Genomic DNA, 13,576 nt, shown 5'->3' with positions numbered 1-13,576 from the left:
TTGCTCAGACTGTGCTTACCTTTAACAGTAAGATGAAATACGCAAGGAAGGGGAGGATATTTATTTACTTAGTGCTCATAAAAAGGAGCTAGATCAACAATCCTGAAGCCCAAAGACCGACTTATCCACAGAACAAATACACCATGGACATCGGTAGCACAAGTTTCCCTACACTGCTTTCTTAAAGTTAATTCTACCTTCTGTGTCTTAGTTATGATTTCTTCCCAGATCCAGCTTTGCATTAAGAAAAGCAGCACAGTTATAATTCTTACAGAACCCGCTCATCAGCATCACCGGTATCTATCCCCCAGCACTAGCTACTCTGTCTAAGACCAGGCCACTTCTAACAACAAAATATATGTACACAATGACCCTGTGCAGTTTGAATGGTGGATATTAAAACTTGAGCTTGTTCTTACAGTTTAACTGAATTTCTCCATTGCTTAACAAATCTAAAACAAATGCTTCTTATGCACAACTGACAATATCCGACAGCCATTTGACCTGCCTCAGTGCACTTCACATGAAATAAAAAACCCTTGGCTCTTTTTAGATTTGCATGCTTATCATAGCTTAATATACCCAATGAGATGGCTAAAATGTTGCCAAAGCCAACCACTAAGTTGGCTTCAACCTACAAGTTTTTGCTTCAATGGTAGCAGATTATAATAATGTCAGATATAGTATAATTTCATTTTCTTTTCCCAAAAGAAACTGTCGTAATAAAACACCATCGACTGAAGAGACAGATATATGCTATAAATTCAGGCTCATCTTTCTATTTCTCCAAGAAGATCTTTTGAATTTGTCATGCACACTTACATACACATTTTATTACAGATTACAGCCTCAGAGAGAGCATTAAATACACACAGACAAACCCATAGCAATGACTTTCTGCACACTCTGCAGACTGATGCTTCACTGAATCAAACGCAAGCAAAAGCTGAAAATCTCCTTGTGTGTCACACAGCAGCAGCATCACGCATGGATGGCTTTCACCTTTCTCTCTGAGGGAGAAATGGCTCCGTCTCTATATTATACGCCAGTAATAAACCAACTGCCTTGTGTTACTATGCATACAATTGCAAGATCTAGACAAAGTATAAGCAAAAAACCGAAGTATGTTAGTAAACTGACTACCCCATCCACATTGTTACATCCAGACAGAATACCATTGGAGTCAAATTGTCTTCATTAAAGCATCACAAAAAGCAGCACAAAATAAATCAGTTCTCCCTTCTCTCCAAATTCCTGTTTCAAAAACTAGGTTTCCCATTGGTTCTAAACGCATCATTTAACAAAACTCAAGTGTGTAATACTCTGAGCAGCCACTAATTATAAAAATCCCAAGCAGCAACATAGGGGGAGACAACATCTGAAATCCCAAGCTGTCATTTGTCATTAGGAGTCTCAGTTAACACAAGCCCTAAATCCAAAGTTATTATTTATATTGTCTTTGAGGACTTTTTATTGTCATTTTGAAGTCCAAAGACAGAGGACACAAGCACACAAAAACACTGCAAGTCCCCCTGGTACCAGGTATGCAAGAGTGGGAAGAGGAAGCTGGGCTTTCTTCATCCCCCGCCCCACCCCCCAGCAAGAGGTTCCCAGGGAAAACACAATGTTCATAATTTTTAATACCTTATTATGAACAGGTTCTGTAGCTATGTGGCATTTATGACAAACTGAGATAATCCCTTGTCCCCATACACACATACTGCCCCTCAACAGCTGATCCCCCCCCCACCCCAGTACAAAGACAGCTAATGTTTAACAGTCTCTGTTTCATGATCCAAAACCCACCAGAAAGCAAAGGGGGTGGCAACTGGGGGTGGGATGAGGGATATTCCACTTTCTGATGAGATCCCCTATTCTATCCCCCCCGCCCCGCCATTCCCTCTCCCCCATTCCCTCTCCCCCTGCCCCCCCATTCCCTCTCCCCCATTCCCTCTCCCCCTGCCCCCCCATTCCCTCTCCCCCATTCCCTCTCCCCCTGCCCCCCCATTCCCTCTCCCCCTGCCCCCCCCGCCCATCTCCCCCTGCCCCACCATTCCCTCTCCCCCCGCTGCTCTCCTCACGCCCCCCCCCCCGCCCCCCGATGTGCTGCAGCGTCAGACCCTCCCCCTCAGCAGCATCAGCTCCATCTTGGCCTCCAGCCGCCCAGCCGGCCCTGGGTGCGTACGAGGCTCTGAGGCGCCACAGACCGGTTGGGGGCGGGGGGGGGGGCCGGCAGGGCGAACGGACCGGCCCCCCCCGCCTTCGCCGACCCTGCTCCCCCCTCATTTACCTGCGCCCTCCGCAGCGGGCCGGTGGGTGCGCAGCTCCAGGGAGGGGGTGTCGCCGGGCGGGGGGAGGGGCGGCTCTCGACTCTCCCGCGGGTGGGGTGGGGGTGGGGGTGGAGGTGCGGGGCGGCGGCTCCTCCTCACAGGCCGGCCCGGGCTCCGGCGGCGTCTCCTCAGCAGCCCCAGCCGCCGCCAAGCGACAGAAGCGAGCGGGACACGGCGCGAGCGGGGGGAGGAGAAGGGCAGAGGGAGGCTGCGTGCGCGCTCACACGCGCGTGCGCGCCCTCCCAGTTCCGCGGGGACGAGCGCGCCACGTCCCAGCGGGCCAGGGAAAAGGCGAGGGGGCGGTTGCTCGCCTGGGGGCGGGGGCGCGCCGTGCACGCGCGCTGCCACTCCGCGCGAGGGGCGGCGTGTCCCTGCGGGGAAACACACCGGGACCAGCGCGGGGGCGGGCGACTGCGCTTTCCCGCGGGGCCGCTTGGCACGGGGGCGGGGTTCCTCCCGGCGGCGTGCGGCTCCGGGGGGCTGGTTTCGCCTCTGGCCCGGCCCGTCCCTGCCCATCGCTCCCGTGAGCCCCCGTCCCGCCCGGCTGGTAGGGAAGGCCGGAGCCGCCCCGGGAAGCGCTGCCGCGGAAGCTAACGGCCAGGGAAAAGCTGCGTGGGGCAAGGGGGCAAATCAGCGCATCGCTGCGACCCCTGGAAGCGCGGCCGATGAGGTTTTTCGAATTAGGAAGCATAGAGGGGACCCTTAAAAAGAAGGTGCGTTCCCTGACCGGGAATCGAACCCGGGCCGCGGCGGTGAGAGCGCCGAATCCTAACCACTAGACCACCAGGGAGTCCTGAGGAGGGCCCTTCACATAAGTTTAACTTCCTAGCAGCGTTTCACTTTCATTTTCATAGTCAATACACCATTAGAGAGAAAGTGGATGAGGTCATATCTTTGGCTGGTGCAGCGTCTGTTGGTGAGAGAGAGAAGCTTTGGAGCAGGCCCTGAAGGAAGGCTCTGTGTAAGCCCCAAAGCTTCTCTCTTGCACCAACAGAAGTTGGGCAAATAAAAGATATGACCTCACCCACCTCCTCTCGCTAATAGCTGGGTTTAACTGCAGTACAATATAGCAAAGTGAATGCTTAGCCTGCATTTAATCTGCTATATCAATGCAAAAAGAAAAGGAGGACTTGTGGCACCTTAGAGACTAACCAATTTATTTGAGCATAAGCTTTCAGGAGCTACAGCTCACTTCATCGGATGCACAGCTCATTTCATCGGATGCATTCATCCGATGAAGTGAGCTGTAGCTCCCGAAAGTTTATGCTCAAATAAATTGGTTAGTCTCTAAGGTGCCACAAGTCCTCCTCTTCTTTTTGCGAATACAGACTAACACGGCTGCTACTCTGAAATATGTCAATGCAGTATTTTTAAATAAGTGAAATGTATTATGATACACTGAGTGCTCCAAAGAGCAGCACCTTTCTTTCAACCATTGTCGGATCCTCCAGCCTCAGACTTACATATTAAAAATGCCCAGCATGTTACTGATAGTAGTCATTTGATCTATTTCTCCGCAGTTCCATGCATGACATTTCTCAGCAATGAAAAAGTCACCAACGCCATCATCCCCAGCCAAACAGAAGGTGAGAGGGATGGCAGGAGCCTTTCCTCTGACGCCTCCCCAGAAGCAAGTGGGGCTAAGATGCAATCAGGAGCAGCTGTGGTGCTGGGACAGCCAGGCACAGAAGGGAGTCAGTGCCTGGCAGAAAGAGGGTAGGATTTGCTGGGAGGTAAAGCCAGGGGGCATCACCCTGCGTGGGCAGGCCAGGGTGAGATTGATGGGGCAGCAGAAGTTTGGGGCTGTCTCCCTTGTTCCCCATTCTGCTCTGTCCTTTTTCAACCTCTGCCCCCATTTTGTCCCATGTCCCCCACTCCAGCCTGTTCTGTCCCTGCATCACATCCCCTCCCCCTCATTCTGCACTCACCCTGCTGTGGGAGTGGGGCCTGCAGGCACAGGCAGGTGCATAGAGACCCCTGGCCCCTCTGCCTAGGACAGGGGTGGGAAAACTTTTTGGCCTGAGGGCCACATTGGGGTATGGAAGCCATGAATGCTCACGAAATTGGGGGTAAGGATGCAGGAGGGGTTGAGGGCTCTGGCTGGGGGTGCAGGCTCTGGGGTTGGGCCAAAAATGAGTTCAGGGTGCGGGAGGGGGCTCCGGGTTGGGGTGCGGGAGTGCGGGCTCTGTGGTGGGCTGGGGATGAGGGGCTTGGGGTACAAGAGGGAGCTCTGGGCTGGGATCGAGGGGTTTGGAGGGCAGGAGGGGATTGGGGTGCGGGAGGGGGCCTCAGGGGTGCAGGCTCCTGGCGGCGCTTAGCACAGGCAGCTCCCGGAAGCATATCCCCGCTCCAGCTTCGAGGCACGGCCAGGTGGCTCTGCGGCCCTTCCTGGTCCACAGGCACCACCCCTGCAGCTCCCATTGGCTGGGAATCGCGACCAATGGGAGCCGCAGGGGCAGTGCCTGCGGACAGGACAGCGCAGCGAGCTGACTGGCCACACCTCCGTGTACTACGTAGGAGCCAGAGGGGGGATCATGCTGTCTTCTTCCTGGGAGCCATGTGGAGTGGGGAAGCTCCCGACCCTGCTCCCCGCTGGAGCTGAGGGCCAGATTAAATGGTCTGACAGGCCAGATGTGGGCTGCGGACCATAGTTTGCCCACCCCTGGCCTAGGAGCTGCAGGGACATGCTGGTGGGAGCTGGGGAGCCCCCCACCCCAGATAAGCATTGCCCCACACCCAAACCCCCTGCCCCTAGCCATAAGCCCCCTCCCACACACCCAAACTGCTGCTGCTCCTGCTGCCCACTGCGGAAGTCATGAAGATCACGGAAAGTCACGGAATCTGTGACTTCCATGACCTCTGTAACAGACATGCAGCCTTACTTATAGCATGGGAACATAGGAATTGCCAGACCAGATCAGACCCCAGGGCCATCACATCCAGAATCCTGCCTCTGACAGCAGCCAACACCTGATGCTTCAGAGGAAGGTGTAAGAAGTCTGCAGTAGCAGATGTGGGATAATCAGACCCCCACATTGATCTCATCTTAATCTCTGATAGAGATTGGTTTAAGCCCCGAACCACAAAGATTAATATCCCTTCCAGAATTTTTGTTAGCATAATTTATAAGAGCTCTAGATATTCTTGTGATCCATATAAATGTCCAGTCCCATTCTGAGTCTTGCTAAGTTCTTGGTCTCAACTTTGACAAACTTTAACTGTTTGGAACTAATATTTCATGCTTTGTCTCTGCCTCAGCAGGGATTTCATTTTTTTAAGTTTGAGCAAAAGTGATTCAGACAGTTTTGAGAAAAGAGATCAGTGAAATATATCATCGGCGATCCCTCAATTCGAGGATGATCTCTACCACAGATTTACATATGGGTCTGAGATGACTCAGGAGTCTGATCCTGGAACCACAGATCTGCCCACAGTAGATACAGATATTTCCTGATGGGTCAGCTGCCTGCTGGGAGAAATTCTTTCTTTTTCCTTCCTTCTCTCTCTCTCTTTTCAGCTTTAAGGGCAAGACGCTTCTCCTCAAAGTGGGCCACTGCTTGATGGAGGATGTGGCACCAGTGACATATATACATATCACTCTCAAGCCTCCCAAAATCACACCAACTGGTTCCATTTAAGTCTGCTTTAAGGGCTCAGCATTTACCATATACCAATGTCACATGGAGTTCAGATGGAGAACACAGTAGAGGAGCAGGTAAAGTGAAGATTTTTTTTTTACTAGAATATGCTTTATTTACTATTCTATATCACAGCAGATCTATGTTTCTTGCAAAATCACTTTGGATGCTAAAAAAAGTGTGTATCTGATCACTCTGAGGCCACATCCATGCTCCACTAGGGCTCCATGATAGCTCACATCAGAGCATTAGAGTAGAGCTGATTGACATGTTGGTTTGGTTAAGACACCCAGAGACATTTAAAGTTAGTTATTTCTCAAGCATCTGCCTTACTTTTTTGGCATTTGGGCATTTAGCGCACAAAAATAAATGCAGCTAATTCTAAGCCATATTTTAAGGTATCTTTAAAAGCATCCTTTTTTACTGTAACCAACCTTTAATCATGACTGTCAATTTGTGGTATGTATTTTATTTAAAATTACTGGAATGGTAAGATGAAAAGATGGCAGCTATAACACAGTAGTGCATTACTTTCATTTTTTTTTTTAACACACACACACACACACACTCTCTCTCTCTCTCTCTCTCTCTCTCCCCCACCCCCCCTCCCTCCCTCCGAGGCTCAAAGTCTGGGTGTTTTTCCCAGGAGCTTAAATTTCCAGGATTCTTCTGTTTATTCTCCTGGTGGTGATATCATTGTCCATGTAGTATGCTGAACTTGTGAACTCCCTTCAAGCTTATGCATTTGGAAATATGAGTTGTCAAGGTTCCTTCCCCACTGATCTCTAGGGTACAGATGTGGGGACCTGCATGAAAACCCCCTCAGCTTATTTTTACCAGCTTAGGTTAAAACTTCCCCGAGGTACAAACTATTTTACCTTTTGCCCTTAGACTTTATTGCTGCCACCACCAAGCGTCTAACAAATATATAACAGGGAAAGAGCCTGCTTGGAAACGTCTTTCCCCCCAAAATCCTCCCAAACCCTACACCCCCTTTCCTGGGGAAGGCTTGATAAAAATCCTCACCAATTTGCATCGGTGAACAAAGACCCAAACCCTTGGATCTTAAGAACAATGAAAAAGCTATCCGGTTCTTAAAAGAAGAATTTTAATTGAAGAAAAAGTAAGAAAATCACCTCTGTAAAATCAGGATGGTAAATACCTTACAGGGTAATCAGATTCAAAACATAGAGAATCCCTCTAGGCAAACCCTTACGTTACAAAAAGACACAAAAACAGGAATATACCTTCCATTCAGCACAGCTTATTTTATCAAAAAAAGAAAAGGCGTACTTGTGGCACCTTAGCGAAGACTAACCAATTTATTTGAGCATAAGCTTTCGTGAGCTACAGCTCACTTCATCGGACGAAAGCTTATGCTCAAATAAATTTGTTAGTCTCTAAGGTGCCACAAGTACTCCTTTTCTTTTTGCAAATACAGACTACCACGGCTGCTACTCTGAAACCTTATTTTATCAGCCAATTAAACAAAACAGAATCTAACACATATCTAGCTAGATTACTTACTAAGTTCTAAGACTCCATTCCTTTTCTGTTCCTGGCAAAAGCATCACACAGACAGACAGACCCTTTGTTTCTCCCCCCCCCCTCCAGCTTTGAAAGTATCTTCTCTCCTCTTTGATCATTTTGGTCAGGTGCCAGCGAGGTTATCCTAGCTTCTTAACCCTTTACAGGTGAAAGGGTTTTTCCTCTGGCCAGGAGGGATTTTAAAGGTGTTTACCCTTCCCTTTATATTTATGACATGAGTCCACCATTGTTTAAGCAGGGAGCCCTGGATAACCTTTCCAATGTTTCATTAAGCACTGCATAGCTGGGTTACAGCACCAGGTCTCAAACAAAAGCCCTGCAGAGTTGAGTAATCTTTCAAAACCTAAGGATCAAAGGGTTTCACTTGCACCAACACCTTTCACATTCGGTTCCAGTTTGCCCTTTATTACCCCTTAAGAGGTCAATTAAGACAAGTGCACAGGTGCAAAATACTACAGTTAGGAAGGAAAAATCAAATGCACAAACACAAACTGGGGAATAATTGGCTAGGCAGCCATACTGCTGAAAAGGAGATGGGGCTGTAGGAGAGCACAAATTGAACATGAGTCCAACACTGTAATGCAGTTGCTAAAAAGGCTAATATCATTCTGGCATGTTTTAAAGGAGGGCCGTATGTAAGACATGGCAGGTACCTGTCCCACTCTACTAGACATTGTTAAGCCTCTGCTGGAGTCCTGTGTCCAGTTCTGTGCGCCATAGTTAGAAATAGGGGGAAACTTTCTAACTATAAGGATAGTTAGGCTCTGGAATAGGCTTCCAGGTAGCTCGTGGCGTCCCCCCACCAGTGATTTTTAAGAACAGGTTGGACAAATAACTGTCAGGAATGGTCTAGGTTTACTTGGTCCTGCCCAGCGCACGGGTCTTGACAAGGTGACCTCTTGAGGTCCCTTAAAATTCTATATATCTTTGATTCTCTGATATCTGGGCCTTGTGACATCTCCACATTATATGCATTAGCACAGCTTCTGGCCTTTCACAGTTCGAACAGGCCTTTTCCCATTTGACTACTCTGACCCACATTTTTAAAGGAATAAATTATAATGCATTTACTAACAGAATAATCAGGCTGAATCCTGTTATACTGCAGTAGTGCCATTCATTCAATACATCAATGGGCACATGCCCATTATCTTGGTATGCACTGAAGAGCCACCAAGCAAAATTGAGCTACTTTGTCACCTTATAGTGCCTCAAACAGATGAAGAAAGACATATACACACTCATTAGTATTCCTTGAATTGATCACATGCTGGGACAGATACATGGTCCATCCTGTCCCCAACTGTGGCCTGCTCCTGAATGGAAGATACTTCATTATTATTCAATAATGTTTCTGTTTCTATAGCATCCAGAGTCTCCGACAGAATCAGGTCCCCAGTGCATTAGGGAAAACAAAACCTGTACAAACAAAGATATGATCCTACTCCAAATTGCTTACGCTCTAAAAGTTTTAATTTCATCCTTGCTCTCATTGTTGATCCATTTTTCAGAGCGAAGCCTTTGTAATTTTGTTCTCCCTAGTCTAAAATAGAGTTGCTATTATTTATATCAAATTATTTTTTCAAACAATATTTGCTTTAACATTAGCATGGAGTAGTAAATTCCACAACTTAATTGCTTGTTGTGTATGTAAAAAGTAGTTCCTGTCAGCTGCTTGGAATTTGTTGCCTTTTAATTTCAGCACCTGGGATCAGACAAACCGGAGAAGCACTGCCTTTGTAACCTTCACTATTTATATACAACAGTCGTATCCCCTTTACTCACCTAGCCAGACTAGTAAGGGTTATTTATTTATTTTCCACCCTTTAATAGACATTTCTCATTGATGTCTCCAAATCATTTTTTGTGCCTCTCTCTGGTCCTTCAAAACTGAACACCATGTTGAGGGTAAGGGCCTAGATACCTTTTATCATCTCTTATGACTGCAGAAGACTTCACACTTGAAAATTAAAAGAAAAAAATCAGATCTCTTGGTCTGCGTTTTGCTTAATTGGGACCGTTGCAATATTTGGTGGAGTTTATTTATGAATTACTAATGTCCCTGTGTTTCAATTACTAAAAATACTTTCAGGGTGGGATGGATTTATTGAAAACGGATAAAAACTGAAGTTACAAATCAGCCCCACTGAAATCCCGCCATACCCTAGTTTGATTGTTCACTTTTCCATTTCCCATCTCTGCAGCCCTTGGTGGATGCGTGTTGTAATTCCTGGTTCTAGGAATCTGCATTTTGACATTATGAATTTTCATACTGGCATCAGGGAAGAAGCCAAACCTTGCTCTCCTGAGTTACTTCTCTACGAAAGCTCAGTTCAGACACTGTAACTGTATTATTATTTTTATGAAGTACCTACTTCTCCTGGTTGAGATGAATCTTTGATCCATCTTTGTTATGTGAGTGGTTGATCTTCGCAGCGGCGTGGAGTGAAAATATTTTCCATCCAACTACTGTAATCTTGTCTGCTTTTCTAGCTGCACTGGTGGAGGCCCAAGATCATGACTCCTGACCAGGGGCACACAGTAAATAGATACCACTGCATTAATGCCCCAATGGTAGGTGCTTCAGAAATATTACGCATTAGGTTGGGTCCCAGAGTTTTGCATCATGAACAACATCTTCCGTGCAACAGTGAAGTGATGCAATGAAAAAAATTTACCAACTGCTGTGAAAGAAGAACCTTCTCGGCAGTGGAAGGAGGTCCAAGATGCAGGCTAACTGCTGCACAGTCAACAGCACCAGTGTAGGAGGAAATGTCAATGTTAAGTAAAAGGCATCAAACCTGGTAACATTAGCCCCAGAGTCTGACAAGCAGTGCTGGGAATACAGATCTTATAAATTCAGAGCAACAAGGAAAAATAATCAGGTTTAAAAAAAAAGAAAAGAAAAAGGAATGGGAATGAGGAGATTCTGAAAGAAGTGATGATTCTCTGTAATAATTTATGAATACTGTATGGTGACCTGATTATTGGGATGTTTGCTGTTTGAATATATTGATTTAGATTAATAAAGGAGTTGTCAGGGAGGGAAAAGGGAACAATGGCTCAAAATAAGCCACTCCTCAGAAAATGGTTGATGGTTAATGGTTGATAAGAGACAAAGGCCTGAATTAGATTTGAAGATTCTACTGCCTAGTTCCAGCTAACTTACAGAACTGGTTTGCGTGACTGGGGCCAACCCCCGGGAAGTCACAAGAACAAAGGAGCTCTGGCTGGATTAAAAGGGAGAGAGCAGAGAGTTGTCAGACCAGACTGACAGACAGGTCCTTGCGGGGGCAGGACGTCTTGGCTGCTATCAGTGGGTGACATGCCATAACGTAAGATAGACGTGTGTAGTTTGTGTTCTAAAATGCTCTCTCTAAATGCTTTGTTCCTACTGTTAAAACAGTATTTTGGCTTTAAGACGACTGTTTTGTCACTGAATACCACTGGTCACAGACTGGCACAAGAAAGAACTACAGGTACCACACCCAGTCAGACCTACTAGGAAAGCAAAGTTAATACACAGGGTATGGTAGCCGAGGGCCTGGTCTAAAAGTAGGAGAAATGCAGATTTCCACCCCAGGGCATTTAGATTTGAGGCCTGCCAACTGACTGGGGGGTGCACACTGACCAGAAAGGGGGCAAAGATGCAGCTAGCACTGTAATGGTAACAGGGTATATGTATGTGGTCTTGGGTATTGTACTTAACCGTTCAGGGCCAGAGTTTTAAAAGGTAATTAGGTGCATAACTCACATTGAAATCAATGGGAGTCAGGTGCCTAACTACCTTTAAAGATGTGGCCCTCATTCCCATTTCCTCTTCTGCAAAAGGAGGACAAATTTCCTAATGACAGCTGTAATCAGACAGTTTATTAGTGTTTGTAAAGCACTTTAAGATCCTTTGATAGACGTATTTACAAACACAAATCTCTTCTCCCATCAGTGCTAGCACCTACAGCAGCTGTCTGGGGGTCTGTACTTTCTGCTTGGAACCTGCCTCCTGCCCTCACTCTGACAGTCCAGCCTTGCCATAAAATGTCTTCAACTGTAATCCTTGAGTTAACAGCTGTGGAAAAGCAAACATTCTTCCCTTATTGCTCAGCCTGCAAGGAGATGTGCCAGGGACTGACAAGTTCTCTGCCTGACCGTGGATGAGGAAGATATATTGATAGTTCATGGCTAGGTGGGGACATGGAGAACTGGAGACAATAGGCCAAATCCTGTTCACGGAGGAGAGCCATTGCCCTCCTCTCATGGGACCAGGTGAAAAGAGATGAATAAGACCATGCACCCACTGCAACAGAGAGGCTCTTTCTACTGCAGTGTCCAAAATACAAGGGAGTATACGATATTTCCTCAAATTACCACCAATTCAGAAAGACATTGAAGAGCAATGGTAGAAGCTCTGCTTGACCCTGGGAGAAAGGAGATGGCACTACATTACGTACCAACGGACCACCCGATCAAATATAAGCAGTTGTGACAGACAGGATCAAACCCCAAATCCAGTGTATCCATCCTGGGCAGGTCATAACCACATCTGACAACACAGGGGGCTGATGTTCTTATTCTTTTACCCTATGTGAAGCTGGTCAAGCCACAGTTTAATTAAATTGAAAACTGAGTTGGTGCTCTGGCTCTCCCCTCCACCCACCTTTTCTACTCCACAAAAGAATCCAGCATCTGCAGAGTGAAGTGCTTTCAACAATATTATGCCCATGATTGTTGCTCACAACTCATGTGGATGGCACTGGGAGCTGCATGACCGGATCATGATAGACTGTGGCCTCATGTTTGGAAGTGAGGCAGCAAATATGAATAAAACCAAATAGCTTTTGTGGTCGGCCAGTGGAAGTCTCCAGTTCAGCCACCTGGCTGCCCTCTGAAAGGAGAAAATATTTCCCTATGAGGTCACAGAGCTCTGCTGTCTTTCCCTGAAACATATGTCTACTCCATATTCATCCTTCTCCAAATGTTGTGCAGCCTTTGGAGCAGTTCCAGACTAATCAAAGAGTCGGAATTTCCCTTTTCCTTGCACTGCTTTAGTCACACATGGCTGTCAACACAGTTTCCAAGAAGCTATTTTCCAGGATTATCATGCTAAAAATTTAAGCCAGTGTTTCAGCTGCTGCTTTTCCATATTCCAAGTTTCTCTGGCTTGAAGAACTTCCAGAATTGTTGCTGCTGCTGCCGCCAAAGCTCAAATGTGGGACAGAAGCCAAAAATAAGGTTGAGGAGGAATTACTGGAAGGAAGCTTAAAGTCAAGTTCAATTAATCTTTCGCATACATTTCTGGCAGAGTGATGTATTTGAGATAAATTCCCAATACAAGCAGATCAATGAGATGGAAGCAATGATGAATCAATGGCTAGGATGGGAAAGAACTGACACTCCCCATGCAATGACAGCGCCACAGCCCGAGGAGCCCACTGGCACGGAATGTTTTCATTCAAGATTTTGCTGTTTAAGAATTAAAATGAGGGGCTTTTTAGGCGGTGGGGTACACAGCACGTTAACTTTGGTTACTCTGGCTCATTCCAGTGGCGAGAACAAGTTTAAAAAAACAACACTTCCCCCCCTTTTCTAAACTATTCCCAGAGGGAATGAAGAAATGCCCACATACAACTGAAGGCAGTCTGCAAGGTTATGAGAGTGACCTGACTTTTCTGAAGAACTAACCTGGGGCTCACTCCCCTCAGTCACTTTTTGGCCTACAGCTTTTTAACCACTTGCCAGCATCGCTTACAGCTGTGGCTCTCAACCAGAGGGACGCAGAAGTCTCCCAGGGGGTACATCAACTCATCTAGATATTTGCCTAGTTTTATAACAGGCTACATAAAAAGCACTAGCGAAGTCAGTACAAAATAAAACGTCATACAATGACTTGTTTATATGGCTCTACATACTAGACACTGAAAAAATGTAAGTGCAATTGATTCATTTTATAATCGTACGGGAAAATGAGAAAGTCAGCAATTTTCCAGTAACAGTGTGCTGTGACACTTTTTTATTTTTAGGTCTGATTTTCTAAAGCAAATAATTTTCAGGTGAGGTGACACA

The 13,576-nt window shown here is 46.6% G+C and overlaps 1 protein-coding gene, 1 long non-coding RNA gene and 1 other non-coding gene across 8 annotated transcripts in view; 1 reads left to right on the top strand and 2 right to left on the bottom strand.

The window, feature by feature from the left end:
* Positions 1 to 2,582, bottom strand: part of DNAJC5 (DnaJ heat shock protein family (Hsp40) member C5) — a 64,821-nt gene extending 62,239 nt beyond the window's left edge. Inside the window, exon 1 of one of the 5 annotated variants that reach the window (XM_037915451.2) lies at positions 2,291 to 2,582. The gene's annotated coding sequence lies outside the window, so the exon portion shown is untranslated. The remainder of the gene's footprint in view (positions 1 to 2,290) is intronic. The other 4 variants (XM_037915448.2, XM_043527310.1, XM_037915450.2 and 1 more) reach the window with 4 other exon arrangements.
* Positions 2,583 to 2,640: 58 nt separating this feature from the next.
* On the top strand, positions 2,641 to 11,976 carry LOC114020114. Of its 2 annotated transcripts, none has more exons than XR_003565011.3 (5): positions 2,641 to 3,043; positions 3,851 to 4,046; positions 5,848 to 6,045; positions 10,010 to 10,090; positions 11,460 to 11,976. It is a non-coding gene; the product is annotated as an uncharacterized LOC114020114 (long non-coding RNA). The 2 variants fall into 2 exon arrangements; XR_006285491.1 differs by having other exon boundaries at positions 2,658 to 2,877.
* Positions 3,049 to 3,120, bottom strand: TRNAE-CUC. The gene has a single exon. It is a non-coding gene; the product is annotated as a tRNA-Glu (tRNA).
* Positions 11,977 to 13,576: the final 1,600 nt, after the last annotated feature.

This window comes from Chelonia mydas, chromosome 13, assembly GCF_015237465.2.
Source record: "Chelonia mydas isolate rCheMyd1 chromosome 13, rCheMyd1.pri.v2, whole genome shotgun sequence".
Lineage (NCBI taxonomy): Eukaryota > Metazoa > Chordata > Testudines > Cheloniidae > Chelonia > Chelonia mydas.
Note: the sequence above shows the minus strand (reverse complement) of the source record. Positions and strands in the feature narration are given on the sequence as shown.